This window comes from Chiloscyllium punctatum, chromosome 28 (assembly GCF_047496795.1).
Source record: "Chiloscyllium punctatum isolate Juve2018m chromosome 28, sChiPun1.3, whole genome shotgun sequence".
Classification (NCBI taxonomy): domain Eukaryota; kingdom Metazoa; phylum Chordata; class Chondrichthyes; order Orectolobiformes; family Hemiscylliidae; genus Chiloscyllium; species Chiloscyllium punctatum.
This window is the reverse complement of record NC_092766.1, coordinates 46,492,094-46,511,298: the sequence shown is the minus strand read 5'-3', so window position 1 is coordinate 46,511,298 and position 19,205 is coordinate 46,492,094. Positions and strand designations below refer to the sequence as shown.

The following is a 19,205-nucleotide window of genomic DNA, read 5'->3' as shown; positions in this document are numbered from 1 at the left end:
GGTAGAAGATTGGTTGACTAACAGGAAGCAAAGAGTGGGGATAAATAAGCTGGTTTATTCTGGCTGGCAATCAGTAACTAGTAGTGTGCCTCGAGGATGAGTGTTGGGACTGCAATTATTTAGAAATGATACAGATGATTTGGAGTTGGGGAACCACATGTAGGGTGTCAACGTTTGCATATTAGACTAAGATGAGTAGCAGGACAAAGTGTGCGGAGGACTGGGAAACTTTGCAGGGGAACATAGATACATGTGAGTGGGCAATGGTTTGGCAAGTGGAATATTATGTACATAAATGTAAAGTCATACTCATTGGTTGGAGTAATATTAGTAAAAAAGATTATTACTTGAATTTTTAAAAAGTTACATTATTTGCTATGCAGAGGCACCTGAACATCCTTCTGCAGGAGGGTTAGTCACCAGGTATAACAATCAATTCAGAAGGCAAATGGAATTTTATCCTTCATTGCTGAAGGGATTGTGTTTAAAAGCAGAGGTTATGTTCTCGCTACAGTGGGTGCTGGTGAGGCCACACCTGGAGTACTGCATGCAGTTTTTACCTCCGTGCGTGCTCAAGGATGCACTGGCCCTGGAGGGGGTGCAGAGGAGGTTAACTATGTTGATTCCGGAGGTGAAGGGTTTGACTTAACAGAGACTGAGTAGATTGGGATTTTATTCATTGGAATTCAGAAGAATGGATAGATATAAAATAATGAATGGAATAAATAAAATAGAAGTAGAGAGGATGTATCCACTGGCAGACGAAGCTCGGACAAGAGGGCATCACCACAAGGTTAGAGGCAGCAAATTTAGGAGTGAATTGAGAAGGAACGTCTTGACCTTGATAGGAGTGCATTACCCAGGGAAGTAGTTGATGCTAGTTCAATGAACGTTTTTAAAGCTAAGTTAGTTTTTTAAAAAAGAAATAATTAATTAAGGAATATGGTGTGAACGTGGGTAAATGGTTCTGCATCCACAAAATGATCAGCCATGATCTTATTGAATGGTAGAGCAGGCTCGAAGGGCAGGACGGCCTTCTCTTTTTCCTAGATCTTTTGTTCTTATATTATGCATGCCTCCATCACTCGTGACTTGGAGGTGCTGGTGTTGGATTAGGATGGACAAAATTAAAATTCACAGAACACCAGGTTATAGTCCAACCGGTTTATTTGGAAACACTACTTTGCCGGTCCTTCATCAGATGGTTGTGGGATTTTAACTTTGTCCCTCACTCTTGTAACTGAGAAATAGCAACAAAAGCCACGAAGCAGTGCGCAAGCTCCAGCCAACAGTTGGTATTGTGGACAATGAAGAAGGTTATCTCAGAGTACAATGGGATATTGATCAGATGGGCCAGTGGGCTGAGGACAGGCAGATAGGAATTAATATAGATAGATTAGGTTAGGATATCTGGTTGTCATCGACAGGTGTGATTGATGTCAGCGGCGGACCAATGGAAAGGCAGGGGCGGAGCTGGAGGACCTGGCGGGGCAGTTGGTCCTCCGGCCAATCAGTGAATGAGGGCGGGACTAGACTATACCACGTGATCATCCTCGCGGTGGGAGCGGATGTTCGGAATGTGTGTGTGCGGAGAGCAGTCGGTAAGGAAAGAAATAAACAGCAGGAAGCGGGAGGGAAATGGTGTTGGTATGGTCTGAGAGGTTTTACAAACATTTGCTGCACATCGGAAAATACAAATTTGAAACTTACAGTTCCGTTTTTGCAGCAAACGGGAATATGTCTCGTTGAGTAATCGGCCCGAGTGAGCGCCGCCATCTTTATTCGGGGCAATGATTCACTGGACACGTGCGCGGCCGCCAGCTTTGTAGGGGGCAAAGTTCAGAGGGATGTATGTACAGCCTTCCCTGGTAAAAAGAGTCATAGGGCAGGATTTACACAGAGCACATTCAAACCCAGAGAAATTGACTTTTTTCTGGATTTGTTTCGTCATTCATTTAAATGATTTGGATGTGAATAGAGGCCGTATAGTTAGTAAGTTTGCAGGTGACACCAAAATTGGAGGTATTGTGGACAATGAAGAAGGTTATTTCAGAGTACAGTGGGATATTGATCAGATGGGCCAATGGGCTGAGGAGTGCCAAAAAGGGTTTCATTTAGGTAGATTAGGTTAGGCTATCTGGTTGGCATAGGTTGGACCGAAGAAGTCTGTTTCTGTGTTAGACATCTTTGACTGTGGGATCATAAAAGTGAACTCTGCTCTGGTTCACCTCTGGGTTCTCTGATTATCTAGCTTCCTCAGTCTCTCGTGGGTATATTTTTGCTCTGTATAGTATTTTACTATTACTTTCACAGCTGCTTTGTAAATGAATTGAAAAATGTAGAGCTGGAAAAACACAGCAGCGCAGGCAGCATCCGAGGAGCAGGAGTATCAACGATTCGGCATAAGCCCTTCTTCAGGAATGCAAATGAATTGTCCACTGCTGCCCGGCTCCTGACCGTATGATGTTCCATTATCAGTTTATCTTTTCCACAATATCTTTGACAGTCAAGAATTCTTTTTTCCAATAAGTGAGTGCATTTTCCTTCAATTTTCTGACAGTCAAATTCTGCACCATTTTCATTCCCTGTAATTCATATTGCACTCCCTGAAACATCAACTGTGTATTTCTCCTTCCACAGAAACAAGTGATCAATGCCAAAGCCTTGTTGCCTGTGGAGAGGGTGATGTTTGACTTCCTTGTACTGCTGCAGTTTGTGTGGTGAAGGTGCTCCCACAACGTGGTTGGGTAAGAGACATTACAGATTATTCACTCAGCGATATTGAAGAGTAGAAGATATCTGTACAAATCATCATGGTTTTAATTTCACAAAAATATTATTGAGAACTTTTGACATAAGGCTACAGATGGAGAATATTGTGTCCAGTGACCAAAACCATTGCCAAATAAGCAGTTTTTCAAGAATGCCTTAAAGGAAGAAAGTAGATCTTAGAGAGTTAGAGTGGGGATTCCAGACCATGTTCCCTTGGAGTCTATAGAAACAGTCACACAGGTGAACTCAAAACTAAACACATCATTGAGAGTCTGAACTAAAATGAGTTATTGAGATATGAAAAGGTGTGTGGTGCAGGGAGATAGGAATAATTACAGCCAGCAATTAATTCAAAGGTGCGAAAGTAAATTGTTGTCACTTATAAACGGGAGTCTTTTGATTGATCAGCAAGTTTTGGTACAAGTGAGCACTTCGGCAGTAGAGTTTTCAATATTCTTGAGATTATCGGGAGGGTGACTGTGGGATGCTGGCCAGGAGTGGGTTTAGACAATGAAATCGAGTGTTAACAAAAGGAATGAATGAGAGTTTCAGCAAATGAGCTGAGACTGTGGTGAGGTCAGGTGATATCACTGAAGTCGAAATAGTGGTCTTGGAGGGGGTCTGGCCTGTCATCCTCACCTCATTCAGCTGTTTGTCAGTTTGTGAATCAAGTGTGTAACAAGCTCAGGAACTGAGTGGCCCTGGCAGAACCCAAAATGGGCATCACTGAGCAGCTGCGTGACAGCACTGTTGATGACACCTTCCATCACGTCACTGCTGAGCGAGTGTGGACTGATGGAGGGGAATTGGCTGAGTTGGATCTGCCCTTTTTTTTGTGTTGGAACATCCCTGAGCAATGTTCCACAAAGTCGGTAGGTGCCAGTGTTGGAGCAGTACTTGCCTTGGTGGGCAGCAAGTTCTGGAGCACAGACAACATTATTATTGCCAGAATATTGGCAGGGCCCATACCTTTACACTGCTTATCCATTTCTTGATCTGATTTGAAATGAGTTTTCAACCAAGTCGATTCATATCTGTGATGTCAGGGACCAATGGAGAAGGCTCATCCACTTGGCACTGCTGGCTGAAAATCGCTGCTAATGCTGTCCTCTTATCTGTTGCATGAATGTGTGAGACCCCTCCATCGGTAAGGGTGGGGATATCTGTGATGCTTCCACCAGTGAGTTGTTTAATTGTCCATCACTATTCTTGACTAGGTGTGGCAGAACTGCAGAACTCACATCTAATCTATTGGCTATGGGATCACTTAGTTCTATTTAGTGTTGCTTGTGGTGTTTGGCTTGCAGGTTTGGGAGCTGCACCAGGTTGGCACCTCATTTTTAGGTATGCCTGGTACTGCTCCTGGCATGCCCTCCTGCATTCACCATTGAACCAGGGTTGATTCCCCTGGCTTGATGTTAATGGTTAATTGCGGGTTATCAGGCCATAAGATTTCAGATTGGGCTGGAGTACAGTTCTGCTGCTGTTGTTGGCCCACAGTGAGGCCAAAGTTGTAGGGTCAAGAGGGCTGATTGTGTGGTTGTATTTTCCAGTGCATTGGTAGATGTAATGTGGTCCATCCAGTTTCATTCCTTTGTTGAAACTGTGTAGTGATTAATACAATGAGTGACTTGATGGTCCACTGTCGGGTTTCTTTCCCTCAAGGACATTGTCAATAGCAGAAAAACATCCCCAGTGGTTCCATGGCAAACAGTAGATTCTTCATTCCAGTTAATTTTTTCTTGACTTCAGAGCCACCCTCTACCAATTTGGGATTCAAACCTGAACTTCAGTTGTATATTTTAATATTCTTGATAAATACGACAGGTTTGTTCACTTATTTTTAGAATCACTATCACAGGTTTGTTTTTATTTCCAAAACAATAAACAAATGTCCATTATCCTGTCTCCTCCATCCAACAACAAGAGTGAGGAGCACATGGAGTTTCTCTGTCAATAACATTGAAACAATCCGATCAGCTGCCTCTGCTTCTTTCCTCCCTCTCCACAAGCCCACCAAGCCATTCTGCCTCACAAGGATGCTCCTAAGTCCTAAACTTGCATTTCCTAGAGTCCCTTGTCAAGCCTTATTTGAGGTCATCTTGGCCATTTACCCGAGTGTAGCTAAATCATGGACATTCCAAATCTCTGTCTCATCCTCCTGCTTGTCACCGTCATTTCTGCCTGCACCTCCCCCCCACCCCCCGCCTTGCAATTCACAGATATTGTTCCATGAGCTGTCTGTCTGTCTTTTCTGGTTATGTCCTTCTCTCCAATTCTGCTAAAACCTAATATTTGACCTCACCATCATTGGAAAATCCTGCTCCATCTCCACTCTCCCTTTCTGAATTCATTGTATTTGGTGTCCCTCCAGGATCTATCCTTAGTCCGTCCTGTTTCTCACCTACATACTGCCACGAGGTAACATCGCCCAAAAGCACTGTGTTAGGTTTCACATGTACACTGACAATGTCCAGCTCTCCCTCCCCATCATCCCTCTCCATTACTCCACTATTACTCAGTTATCAAACTGCTTACCACGCTTCGATTAGCTGCAATTCACTCCAATGAAACACCGCAATTGTTAAACCCATTGCCTTCAGATGCTATTCCAAATTCATTTCCCTTACTGCTGTGCCCCTCCCTCTCACTGGGAAGTGTCTACACTCTTCACAATATTGCTTTCATATCTGACCCCAAGGTGTCCTTCTGATCAGACATCTACACAATCACAAACACCAGGAATTCCAATCTCTAAAATGCTGCTTGTCTCCTTCTCACCCCAGCTTCATTGCGACTGAAACCCTAACCTGTGTCGGTGTTGCCTTTAACTTAACAAATCTGAAACAGAATCCTTGATTCCGCGACTGACCCAGAATCTGGTTCAAGACTCACCCGTAATGGGACACATCCTCTCCATATTTACCCTGTCAAACCTCGACAGCATTCTGTATGTTTCAAAGAGATCATCTCTCATTCTTCCAAAGTCCAGTGAGTATATTCCCAACTTATTTAGCCTTTGCTTACAGGATAATCCCTTCAAAACAGGGATCATCCCAATGGATCTTCTCTGAAATGCCTCCAATAAACTGCTCTATTTCATGAACTAAAGTGACCAAATCTGTTCACGTTACTCCAGATGTGGTCTCAGTTGCCATTTGTTTAGTTGCCCGAAGGTATATACTCCAAACTCTTATATTGCAAACTCTTTGAAATAAGGGACAGCATTCCATTCCCCTTCCTGATTCCATGTTGTAACTGTGTGCTCGCTTTCTGTGTTTCCTGCTCATTTTCCCCCAGTCCCTTTGTGGTGCAGCTTTCTACAGTTTATCCCAAGTTATACTCTATTTGCCAACTTGTTGCCCAGGTTTCCTGTGAATATCTCTCTGTAAACTGTTTATAATCCTTTTGGAACTTTCCTGTTATGCTTTTTCTCGGAGATTTCCCCCCTCATTATTCGAAACATGTACTGTGAGCACTGGGCAGTGGGAAGCATGCTCAGTTGCTATCTTTCAGGGATACTCTGTTTCATGACTGGTAGGACCTTGTTGCCCATTGGTCAGAATGGAGACAACTTGCCCATCAAGGTGCATGAGCCTTTCACACCCCATGTCTTATTGTGGAGGCACAGCGGCAGAACGGAAGGAAAGAAAAGGAAGGAAATCCTGCTCTCCACATCTCACTGAATCTTGGGACATTCTGTCTCATGTTCAGTCACATGAAGTCCCAAGGTGGAAACTCATCAATACCCACATAGATTTGCCCTTGAAGTTCCTGCTAACCTCCGCCAGGGGTAATGTGTACAGTCCTCCTGGGCCAGGAGGAGGGGATTGTATGAGTTTCAAACTTGAACTGACAGTGACGGATTTTATAAACTTGTATTACAGGCAGATATTCAGATGGTAATCTCCGTCACTCTAACGCCAAACTCTGACAGAATTACTCCATTCATCAGGACCTGGATATTCATATTGTGTGAGAGTATTGTGTTCCAGATCAATACCATTTGCTGAATAAAAGATCTCCTTTGAATCAAACCATCCTCTCAATAGATCTTCCCAAATCTTCAACATGTGTCCTGTAACCCTTGTATAATGAGCTGATGGGTCTAAGGTTTATTATTACAACGTGTAACTTTTGTAAACCACTTTGTCACAGCTCGCCAAATTTCCTTTGCTACAAGGAGAACTCCTCAGTTTCCCCAAACCCCTGATTCCCCAATGTCTGTTTTCTCTCTATAAGGTACACATCAGGATTGTGTTGGAACATTCTCCACTTGCCTGCATCAGTGCACCCCCCCCCCCCCCAACAATATTAAAGAAAGTGAACATCCTCCAGGGTAAAGCACTGTACCTGAGTGGTTTCCCATCCACCACCTTCAGCATTCCCTTTCCCCACCCTCGAGGGACAGTGGCATCACTGTGTAAAAGACCAAGTCAGCATTGTCCTACCCGACCATAGGACTGCTCTCTCATTATAGAGAGATATCTGGTAGTGGTTAACCTGAATATTACCACAGCACATGCAAGGGGAGAGGTTGAAAAGGAGAGTCCATTAATTGCGGATGGTTATTCTTGATGTGTATTAGCAACACACATGTCACGTGAACAATTAGTGTTAAAAAAGCCCCACAAATTCTGCAACTAAAATCCCCCATTCCTTGAACCATCCTGGTAAATCTCCTGTGCCCCGTCTCAGGGACCCTGCCATCCTTCACAATGTGTGGGCGATCTCTGGTTCGCACAGACCCAGCTGCTCTGAACCCTGTGGGTGATAGCATAGAGCAACAGTTGCACTAAACCTCACTGTCTGGAAGAGAGTGAGAGACAGAAATCCCGAAGGCATTTAAAATCTATTTAGGAACATACTTGCAAGGCCAAGGCTGACAGGTCTATGGGCTCTGTGCTGGAAAATGGAATTAAAATAGTTAGCTGGGAGATTTCTTTACAGCATAAACCCAATGGACCACAAAACCGTTTTCCGTCCTGTAGACCACAGACGCGTAATATAGGAATATGACAAGCCACAAATAGCAACCGGGTCAGAGAAGGTGATATTAGAATAGGTGATACGTGATTGATTAATGTTTTTTGGAGGAAAATGTGACAGAGGTTAAGCGGGACATTGTGGAGCTCAGGGTGCAGGAATCTGAAATAGAAATGGGTTATCCTGAAGGCTGGAATTAAAGAAAGGCACATCACAGAGATTTGTGAGGGTGGAAAAGATTAAAGATAGAAAGTGTGTTGAGACTGGAGGAGATTAGAGGTTGGAGGATGTTGCAGAGATTGAGATGTTTTTGATCCCAGAGATAGTGATAGTTCTGAGGCTAGAGAGGAATTACAGAGATAACGATGAGTTGTTCGCTTTCCCAACACTACCTCTTTACTGATAATGATTGTTTCTCTGTCATCATCTGCCACATCCTCCATAGGCCTGCGACAATGAGAGTACACAGACAGTATGTTCCTGTTAAGGCCAAGGCTGGGAAGCGTCGAGAATGCTGCATGACCTGAGAAATTGGGGCTCTGGTCAAGAAAATGAAGGAAGGATATGGCAGGTACAGACCCCACTGTGTTTGTGTGAATCCATAGAGGACGATAAGGGCAGTCGGAGTATACTCACGGGAAACCAGGAGGCAAAAAAGGGGACATGAGATAGCTTTGGGAAATAGGTTTAAGGAGAATCCAAAGAGATTCTACAAATACACTAAAGAGAAAAGAATAACTAGGCAGAGAATAGCCACCCTCAAAGATCAACAAGACTGTCTATGGAACAGCAGGAGGTGGGAGAGATTTTAAGTATTTGATGTCAGATTTTAATGAAAGGGGATATGAAAGTTAGAGAAGTTGGAGAAATAAATAGTGATAACTTGGCAAGTGTACATATTACAGAGGAGGAGGTACTGGATGTCTTAAAATGCATAAAGGTGGATAAATCCCTGGAATCTGATCAGGTGTATCCCAGAACTTTGTGGGTAAATAGGGAAGCTTTTGCCGGGCCCCTCGCTGCGATATTTGTATCATCGATCGCCACAGGTGAGGTGCTGGAAGATGGGTGCCATTATTTGAGAAAGGTGGTAAGGAAAAGCCAGGGAACTATAGACCGGTGAGCCTGAAGTCAGTGGCAGAGAAGTTGTTGGAAGGGATTCTCAGGGACAGGATTTACATGTCATTGGAAAGGCAAGAAATGATTCGGGAGAGTCAGCATGGCTTTGTGCATTGAAATCAGTACCTTGGACTTGAGAAAGACACAAGGTTTCACATAACACACTGGTTAGCAGGTTCAATACCATAGAATTCTGGCGGAACTAGCTGTTTGAATACGGAATTGGCTGGAAGGTCAACGAGTCAGAGATGGACAGCACAGAAACAGAGACCTGTCGGTCCAACCAGTACATGCTGATCAGATATCCCAACGCAATCTAGTCCCACCTGTCAGCACCCGGCCCATATCCTTCCTATTCATATAGACATGAAGATGTCTTTTAAATGTTGCAATCGTAATGGCCTCCACCACTTCCTCTGACAGCTCATTCCATACACGTCCCACCCTCTGTGTGAAAACGTTGCCTCTCAAGTCTCTTTAAAGTCTTTCCCCTCATACCATAAACCTATGTCCTCTAGTGCTGGAATCCCCGACGCCAGGGAAAATACTTTGTCTATTTATCCTATCCATGCACCTCAGGTTTTCATATACATCGATAAGATCACCTCTCAGCCTCCGACGCTGCAGGGAAAACAGCCCCAATCTATTCAACCTCTATTTAACCCCCCAGCCTAGCTCAAATCCTCCAACCATGGCAACATTCTTGTAAATCTTTTCTGAACCCTTTCAAGTTTCACAACATCCTTCCAATAGGAGGGTGACCAGATTTGTACGCAACATTCCAAAAGTGGCCTAACCAATGTCCTGTACAGCTGCAACATGATCTCATAACTCCTGTACTCAATACTTAGTCCGATAAAGGCAAGCATTCCAAATGCCGCCTTCACTATCCTATCTACCTGCACTCCAAGGTCTCTTTGTTCAGTAACACTCCTCAGGACCTTACCATTAAGTGTATAAGTCCTACTAAAATTTGTTTTCCCAAAATGCCACTCCTCAGCCCATTCACCCATCTGACCGAGATCCCATTGTACTCTGAGGTAATCTTTTTCACTGTCCACTACACCTCCAGTTTTGGTGTCAACTCACTAACTTTACCTCCTATGTTCACATTCTAAGTCATTGATATAAATGACGAAAGGTAGTGGATCCAGCAGTGATCCTTGTAACACTCCACTCGTCACAGGCCTCCAGTCTGAAAAGCGACCCTCCATCACCACCCTCTGTCTTCTGCCTTTGAGCCAGTTCTGTATCCAAATGGTTAGATCTCCCTGTATGCCATGAGCTCTAACCTTGCTGAGCAGTCAGTGTCATAGTGCAGGATGCTTTTTGGACTGGAAGCCTGTGATGAGCAATATGCTGTCAGGCTGGGTGCTGGGTCCACTGCTTTTTGCCATTTAGATAAATGATTTCTATGTGAATATCGGAGCTATGGTTAGTAGGTTTACAATAGACACCAAAATTGGAGGTGCAGTGGACAGCAAAGTTACCTGAGAGTACAATGAGACTCCGATCAAATGGGCTGAGGAGTGGCAGATGCAGTTTAATTTAGATATATGTGAGGTTCTGCATTTTGGAAAAGCAAATCAAGGCAGGACTTCTACACTTAATGGGAAGGTCCTAGGGAGTGTTGCTGAACAAAGAGATCTTGGAGTGCAGGTTCATAATTCCTTGAAAGTGGAATCATAGATAGGCAGGGTAATGAAGAAAGTGTTTGGTGTACGTGCCTTTATTGGTCAGTGCATTGCGTACAGGAGTTGTGACGTCATTTTGCGGCTGTACAGGACATTCCTTCAGCCACTTCTGGAATTCTGCTTTCAGTCCTGGTCTCCCCGCTATTGGAATGATATTGTGAAACTTGAAAGGATTCAGAAAAGATGCAAAGATGTTGCCAGGGTTGAGGGATTGAGCTATAGGGAGAGGCTGAATAGACTGAGGCTGTTTTCACTGGAGAATTGGATGCTGAGAGGTGACCATAGAGGTTGATAAAATCATTAAGGGCAAACAGCCAGGATCTTATTCCTGTTTAGGTGAGTCCAAAACTAGAAAGCACAGGCATGAGGGAAAAGATTGAAAAGGGATATTAGGGGCAAAGTTTCAAGCTGAATGTAGTATGTGTATGGAATGAGCTGCCAGAGAAAGTGTGGAGGCTGGTACAGTTACAACATTTAAAAGGCATCTCATTGGATATGTGATTGGGAAAGGTTTAGAAGGCTATGGGCCAAGGGCTGGCATATGGGACGAGATTAATTTAGGATATCTGGTCGGCATGGACAAGTTGAACTGAAGGGTCTGTTTCTGTGCTGTACATCTCTATGATGCTAATAAATTAAAATTAAGATAGGTTTCTCTTTTATGGAGAGTTACCAGAAGGCCAGACAATTCTCCTTAGAGCTGAGAAGGTTAAGCAGTGATTTTGACCAGGAGTTGATTTGTTTCCAGGGTATTTCATTTACAGAGAGACAGAGTGAGAAATTTTTAACGTCACAATTTTTAGTAACTATTTTCAGGTAACTGGCAAATAATGCAAAGAAAAATGTCAAGATTTTTTTACTCAGTAAGTTCTGAGCATCTGGAACAGTTTGACCAACAGCTGGATGCAGATTCAGTAGCTATTGTCAAAACAATTTTGAAATTTAACATTTTTAAGGAAGGATTTGGAGGGCTATGTCCAAATGGGAGGTGAGTTGTGATAGACTGGCACCATCTCCAGAGGAAGAGAGTACAGCCCCAATGGGCTGAATAGCCTCCAGTCCCTGTGCTCTGTGATACTGACCCATTCACTGTGAATGATGAAGCTCATCGCAGGGCAGAGCCGTAGAGATGTACAGCATGAAAATAAACCCTTTGGTTAAACTGGTCCATGCTGACCAGATATCCCAACCTAATCTAGACCCATTTGCCAACACTTGGCACATATCACTCTACACCCTTCCTATTCATATTACCATCCAGATGCCAAATCGTTTAATTGTACCAACATCCTCCACTTCCTGACAGAAGATTCCATACACGCACCAACCTCAGTGGGGAAAAATATTGTCCCTCAGATCCATTTTAAATCCTTCCCCTCTCATCTTAAACCTATGCCCTCTCATTCTGGACTCCCCGACCCCAGGGAAATGTCCTTGTCTATTTATCCTACCCAGGCCCCTCATGGTTTTATAAACCTCTATGAGGTCACCCCTCAGCCTCTGATGCACCTGGGAGGATCCCACCACTCAGGTCACAATGGGGCCTGGCTGATTGACACAGCTTCAAACCAATAGGAGAGTTGGCATGATCCTCCAGCCAATGGGAGTGAATGAGGGGTGGGTCCAGCAGGCCAACACATGACCATCAGCTTTGCAGGCGCAGTGTCACTGTGAGGGGGGACTGAATATGAAGGAGTGGGAGAGACAGCAGATACTGGGAGAGAGATGGAGTTAGTGTGGACTGGGAAGGTTGATAAACACTGTTTCATTCTGCTGGACCTGAATTAGATACTCCGGGTAAATTAGAACCACAAGAACTTCGGATGCTGTAAATCACACACAACAACCAGAAGGTACTGGAAAAGCTCAGCAGATCTGGCAGCATCTGTGAAAAGAAATCAGTTCGCATTTTCGATCCAGTGACGCTTCCTCAGGAACTGATGTTACTGAGAAAAAAAGAGTCTGTTTTTACGCAGAAGGTAGGGATTAAGGAGTAAATGATAAGTGGGGATAGAGTCCAAAGAGAGAGATAGGAGCAGTTGGACAGAGGAGTGAATAATGATCGGACGGGGGGAGGGTGAAGAGCTGTTTATGGGGACTGTTAGTGGCTAACCATAGGTAGTGTGTAATGGCAGGCTACGTAATAACAAGGCCTGGTATGTGGGGTAGGGGGCAAAGACACTAGGACGTGGGAGAGTTCAGGACCTAAAATTATTGAATTTGATGTTGAAGCCAGAGGGTTGCAGGGTTCCCGATTGGGAGATGAGGTGTTGTTCTTCCAGTTAGTGTTAAAATGTGGCGCTGGAAAAGCACAGCAGGTCAGGCAGCATCCAAGGAGCAGGAGAATTGATGTATTGGGCATGTCAGCACTTCATCAGAAATGTGGGTGGGGGAATACGGCTGAGAGATAAATAGGGAGGGGTGTTTGGGGTTGGGGGAAGCGAGCTAGGGAGGCAATAGGTGGTTGTAGATGGAGGGTAGTGGTGAGAGGGTGGAATGGATAATTGGAAAGGAAGATAGACAGGTGGGACTGTTCAAGAGGCCAGTGCCGAGTTGGAGGGTTGAATCTGAGATAAGGTGGGGGGTGGGGGATGGGAGATGAGGAAACCTTCATGCTGTGTGGTTGAAACTTCCCAAGATGGAAGATCAGGTGTTCTTCCTCCAGGTGCCGGGTGGCTCGGATTTGGGGATGGAGGACTTGCATGTCCTTGGCAGCGTGGTGACGGAGGGGGTGGGGGGGAAACCGAAGTGGTCGACTACAGGGCGGTGGGGTTGGTTGGTGCATGTGTCCCAGAAATGTTCCATGGAATATTCCACAATTTGGCGTCCTGAGAGCAAGGGACACAATCGGTGAGGTGTTTGGGTGAGCAGGGAAATCTCTGCTGGATGTGGGAGGATCCAGTGGTGCCTTGGATGGAGTTAAAGGGAAGGTGTGGGCACAGGTTTTCCACCTCTTGCAGTGGCAAGCGAAGGTGCTTGGAGTGGAGGGTGGGTTGGTGGGGACCGTGGATCTAACGTGGAAGTCACAGAAGGTATGGTCTCTGTGGAATGCTGAAAGGGGTGGGGAGGGAAATATATCTCAGGTGGTTGGATCTGATGGTGGAAAGAGCAGAGGATGATGCGTTGTATCTGGGTGGAAGGTGAGGATGGTGGGATTCCATCTTTGTTGCATTTGAAGGGGTGGGGTTCAAGGGCAGTGGTGTGGGAAGTGGAGGAGATACACTGGAGGGCATTGTTGACCACATGGGAGGGGAAATTGCAGTCCTTGAAATAGGAAGCCATTTGGTATGTTCTGAAGTGTTCTTCCAGCTTGCATCAAACTTCACTGGAACACTGCAGTAAGCATGAGACAGAGATGTTGGACAGGGAACAGTCTTGTGGGTTAATGAGCAGGCAACTGGAAGCTCAGGGTCTTTTTTGCAGGCACAATGTAGATCATCAGCCACCATTTCCACCACCGCCACTGAGATGCGAGAAGGTTCCTGTCTCCTCCATTAACAGCTTTCCACCTTCCCACTCCTTTATCTTTCCAAATGTTCCTGTGTCTCTTTGGGCTCTGTCCCCACCTATTATTTACTCTTTAACCCCTATCTCCTGTAGCCCAAAGATCTATAGGTTCGGTGAATTGGCCCAGCTAAGGTTCCCGTAGTGTTCAGGGATGTGCATTAGTTCGGGGGAAATGGAGAGTAATAGAATAGGAGAATGGGTCTGGGTGGGATAAACTTCGGAGGGTGGGTGTGGAATTGTTGGGCCAAAGGGCCTGTTTCCTGAAGGGATTCTAATTTTCCCAGCTGTCATCGGTTCTGAGGAAGGGTCACTGGACCCGCGATAACCCATGGTGTGTGTAGGAGGCGGAAAGGGGAAAGTGGCAGCAGAAACCAGATGAAATGTATCAGTGTAGACTGGGAGGGTTTAGTTACACTCTGGGCAGGTAGTTAGTCTGAATTAGAAACTCTTGGTCCCACGTTTGCAGCAAAGGGGAAGATGGCTTGGGCCTCAGGTAGTGAGAAGTCCTGGGTTATGGCCACCATCTTTATTTGGGGCAAGGTACAGCAAGGAGCATGCACGGGTCCTCTTCCTGGGTGGGGGCGGGGTGATTTGAAGAGGAGCATTTACACATCAAACACATACCAAGAGAAGTGTTTGTCTTCACTATTCATCTTGCACTGACTGAGCTTTGTTTTGTGAATTCATTTTATAGGATATTAATTGAGGATAATTGAGACTGGGATCTCAATAAACAAGTTTCTCCAGATAGCAGAGTCCTCAGGATCTGAATATCATTGGGATTTAACTGTGGAACGAGAAAGGTTTGTCTGTTCTGTCTGTGGGAAAATATATCTTCAATATTTTTGTCAAGCCAAAAGCAGAACGATGTTCAAGTTCATGGTTGGATCACCCTTGGGGTATGTGTTCAATTCTTGGCCCTCTAGCTGTGGAAGGAGGTATTGGCCTGAGAGAGAGCACAGATTTATCCAAATTACACCTCGTCTTTTTGCAGGAGCTGTCAGATTTAGTCTCACTCATCCACTTTATAATGTTAATCTGTAAACTCCCGACTTCCAATTCTCTGCAAATTTCTCGTGGACTCAAATTCCAGCACCATTTCAGGTGGAACGTTCCAGATTCTGACAACTGTCTGTTCATTCAGAAACTGCTGAAGTCCATTTTGACTCTGGGGTTACAAAGGGCTGAATTGAAAGATGCAATGCTGGTCTGAGCTCCCATTGAGGTGCATTGGAACAGTACAGGAGGCTGAGGGCAGTGTAGGTGTGAGCAGACAATGAAAATGACAGGGCTGCACTGTGAGGGCTGCTTGGCTCAATGAGAGTGTTTTGCAGTTGGGTGTAAATAGTGAGGTGAGACAGGGAGAAGGTGAAGCTGAAACTCCGTTTTAGTTCAGGCCTTTCAGAAATTCACAGTCCCAATGGGAATAGCCAATTTGTCAGTGATACCTGTGGAGTATTTAAGTTTTTAAAGTGTGACATATCAGCTTAAGTAAAGATATTTTTTTGTTATTATAATGGACATGTTTGAAGTGAAGGAAGGTTACTCACTCATTTAAATTCTCTTAATGGGAGTAACTAGATGAATGTAGAGAGACGTTGTGACAGGAGCCCTCAGACCTGTGGTGTGCTCCTCTTGTACAATGTGGGAAATAAGGGCCGCTTCCAGTGTCCCTGACGGCTATGTGTGCAGGAAGGGTTCCCATCTGCAGCTACTGGGAAACTGCTTTTCAGAGCTGGAGCTGGGAGTGGACTCACTGTGGAGCATCTGCAATACTGAGAATGTTATGGACAGCACGTTTAGTGAGTTAGTCACACTGCAGGTGAGGGTTACACAGGCAGAAAGGGAATGGGTGAACATCAGATCGAGTAAAAGGCTCAGGAAGTGAGTACAGGAGTCCCCTGTTGTTATCCCCTTCTCATACAGATACTGTATACCGCTTGGGATTCTGTAAGGGCAGGAATGGTGGGGTGGCTTCTCGGGAAATCAGCATCAGCCAGGTTAATGACACCACCGAGAGCTCTGCTGATGAGACCAAGAGGAATGATAGTGGCAGGGTTATAATGACAGGGGATTCAATAATCAGGGGTACAGCCTGGCACTTCTGTGCCCACAGACATGAATCCAGGATGGGATGTAATCTCCCTGGTGCCAAGATCCATGATATCATGGAGTGGCTGCAGGACATTCTGGAGCTGGAGGGTAAACAGGCCGTTGTCGTGCAACACACAGATACCAACAACATCGCTAAACAGAGGGATGAGGGCCTGAAAGCTGGATATAGGGAGAGCAGAGATACATTAAAATGTAGCTCCTGAAATGTAATAATGTCAGACTTACTCCCAGTGCCATGTGCTAATGAGAGCAGGAATGAGAAGGTAGATCAGCTGGATGTGTGGCTGGAGTAATGGTGTAACCAGAGAAGGGTTATGATTCTTCAGGCACTGGGACCGTTTCGGGGACGGACCTGTACCAGCCTGACCGGTTACCCCCGGGCAGAGCTGAGACACATCCGTTGGGACTTTTGCCAGTTCTATTGGTGAGTTTGTAACTAGTCTGGCAGGGGAATGGGAACTAAAGTGTAGGCTTAGATGGGTCAGATTCAGGACAGGGAATGGGAGGTAGAATATTAGTGATTTTTAGATTAGATTAGATTACTTGCAGTGTGGAAACAGGCCCTTCGGCCCAACAAGTCCACACCGCCCCGCCGAAGCGTAACCCACCCATACCCCTACATCTACATCTACCCCTTACCTAACACTACGGGCAATTTAGCATGGCCAATTCACCTGACCTGCACATCTTTGTGACTGTGGGAGGAAACTGGAGCACCCGGAGGAAACCCACGCAGACACAGGGAGAACGTGCAAACTCCACACAGTCAGTCACCTGAGGCGAGAATTGAACACGGGTCTCTGGTGCTGTGAGGCAGCAGTGCTAACCACTGTGCCGCCCACTAATGTAGTTAGCGGCTCAGAAAGCCAAAGGAAAGGAGGATTAAACGAAGATTGAGTCCCTCTTCATCCATCAGTCCTGACATCCCAGGAAGGTGAGTCAACAAAATCTGGAGCTTTGTACATGTCGATGACTCTGTGCTTCAGCAAAATGGTGGAAATCTGCAATAAAAACAAAAAGCGCTGGAGATCCTCAGCAAGTCTATCAGCATCTGAAATGGTGACAGATGCAGGAAACATTGCAGCTTTGAAGTGTTTAGATGATCACACCAAGCACTACAATATTGGTTACATGCTGAGTGCCAGAACGTGGAACTAGCATAAATAGGTGCTTGATGACCAGCATGAATACGATGGGGCTGGAAAGGTGACGTTTCGGGTCAGGGCTATTTATCAAGACTGACAAAGGGTCCTGACCCAAAACATCAACCTTCCTTCTCCTCTGATGCTGCCTGACCTGCTGCACCTCCCCAGGTCCACTTTGTACAGACTCTGACTTCCAGCATCTGCAGTCCTTAACTATCTTCCCATCCCAGGACTCATCTGGTGATCCTCCTTTACACACTCTCAATAACCAGGAGAGCCTTCCTTGGAAAAGGGGAACAAAGGTGTATACAGTACTCCAGGTGTGGTTCTCACCAAGGCCCTTCCAGAAAGGGATCCCTGTCCCCATCTTATCCATAATGGTCATCAAGCACACATGCCTGGTGTGATCATCTCAACACTTCTTCAAGGCTGCAATGTTTCCTGCATCTGTCACCATTTCAGATGCTGCCAGACCTGCTGAGGATCTCCAGCACTTTCTGTTTTCTCTGTTATAGAGTATTGAAAGGGGGGATTTGCAGTTGAGAAATTCAAATTGAACTTCATGTTACTTGATCCGTGCCGATCTGAATATCATTGGCCTTTTCATCTGGAAGGAAAGGTGTGTATTCTGTCCGTGGGTGAATATTTCAAATGTCAGTGTGACTGGAAAAGTACTGAGACAGTGAAGTCCATGTTAGTGTGGGGACTTGGTTTTTGAAAGTCTAAAAAATCATGGCACATTTCCCTGGAATAGTCAAGCCACAGAATTGGTTTTGTATGAGGACAATTAGCCATGAAACCAGAAAGACCAAAGGATTCCTGCATCGTGGAAAAATCTATGAAAATGGGATTGTTGTAATGGAGTGAATTATGTAATCCATTGGTGTTGTCACATCGGTTCCAGCGCCGTAGGGAAACACGGGAAATGTGATGAATGCAGTGTAGGTTTCAGTTATTCAACTGGAAAGGTGAAGAAGAAATTTACAAGGATGATGCCAGGACTCAGGAGTCTGAGGTACAGGGAGAGGTTGGACAAGTGAGGACTTTTTTGTTTAGAGCAGAGGAAACTGCGGGGGATTATTTTATAGAAGTGTATAAGACCATGAGAGGCATGGGTAAGGTGAATGAACTCGGTCTTTTTCCCAGGGACTCAAGTGTTGGAGGGCATCAGGTTAAAGTTAGAGGAGAAAGAATACATGGGAAACTGAGGGGCAACTGTTCTACACAAAGGTGGTATGTATATGGAATGAGCTGCCAGTGGAAGTGGTTGAGGTGGGTATATTAACAACAAGTAAAAGACATTTGGACAAATGCATGGATAGGAAAGTTTCAGAAGCAGATGGGCCAAGTGCAGGGAAATGGGGTTAGTGTGAATGGACATTCTGATTGGCATGGGCCAGTTTGGGCCAAAGGGCCTGTCTCTGCTGCAGGATGCTATAACTCTAAGTGCATTTGCTATTTCTCCCCCTAATTCTGTTGGTATCATGGTATGTATTCCATCAGGGCAATGAGACTTGTTTACCTTTAGCTCCATTAGCTTGCCCAGCTCTAACTCTTTCGTGATAATGATTGTTTCTTGGTCCTCACCTTCCTTAGTCTCCTTATCAATTACTGGCATGTTCTTCGTATCCTCCACTGTGAAGCCTGACTGCTGTGTGCTCATCTTCCTGAACCCTGCTGGATAGGAATAACCAGGCACAGAACTCTGAGAGGTCTTCTTTGAGTCTTTTATTGATGAAACATGGCAGTTACATGGATAGTGTACATGCAAAACACCTCCAGGCAGCATCAGGTAACTCCCTGCCTGTCCGATGTGCCACTCCCATTCTTAAACCTTTGTGGTTTGGGACCTTGAATAGAGACTGTC

At 45.2% G+C, this 19,205-nt stretch overlaps 1 long non-coding RNA gene across 6 annotated transcripts in view; it reads left to right on the top strand.

The window, feature by feature from the left end:
- The first annotated feature begins 1,540 nt into the window (after positions 1-1,540).
- Positions 1,541-19,205, top strand: part of LOC140454069 (uncharacterized) — a 38,328-nt gene continuing 20,663 nt past the window's right edge. For 2 of the 6 annotated variants that reach the window (XR_011952600.1, XR_011952595.1), the window contains exons 1-5: positions 1,541-1,601; positions 2,314-2,529; positions 2,641-2,747; positions 8,204-8,329; positions 14,773-14,881. This is a non-coding gene — a long non-coding RNA (uncharacterized lncRNA). The remainder of the gene's footprint in view (positions 1,602-2,313; positions 2,530-2,640; positions 2,748-8,203; positions 8,330-14,772; positions 14,882-19,205) is intronic. The other 4 variants (XR_011952599.1, XR_011952596.1, XR_011952597.1 and 1 more) reach the window with 3 other exon arrangements.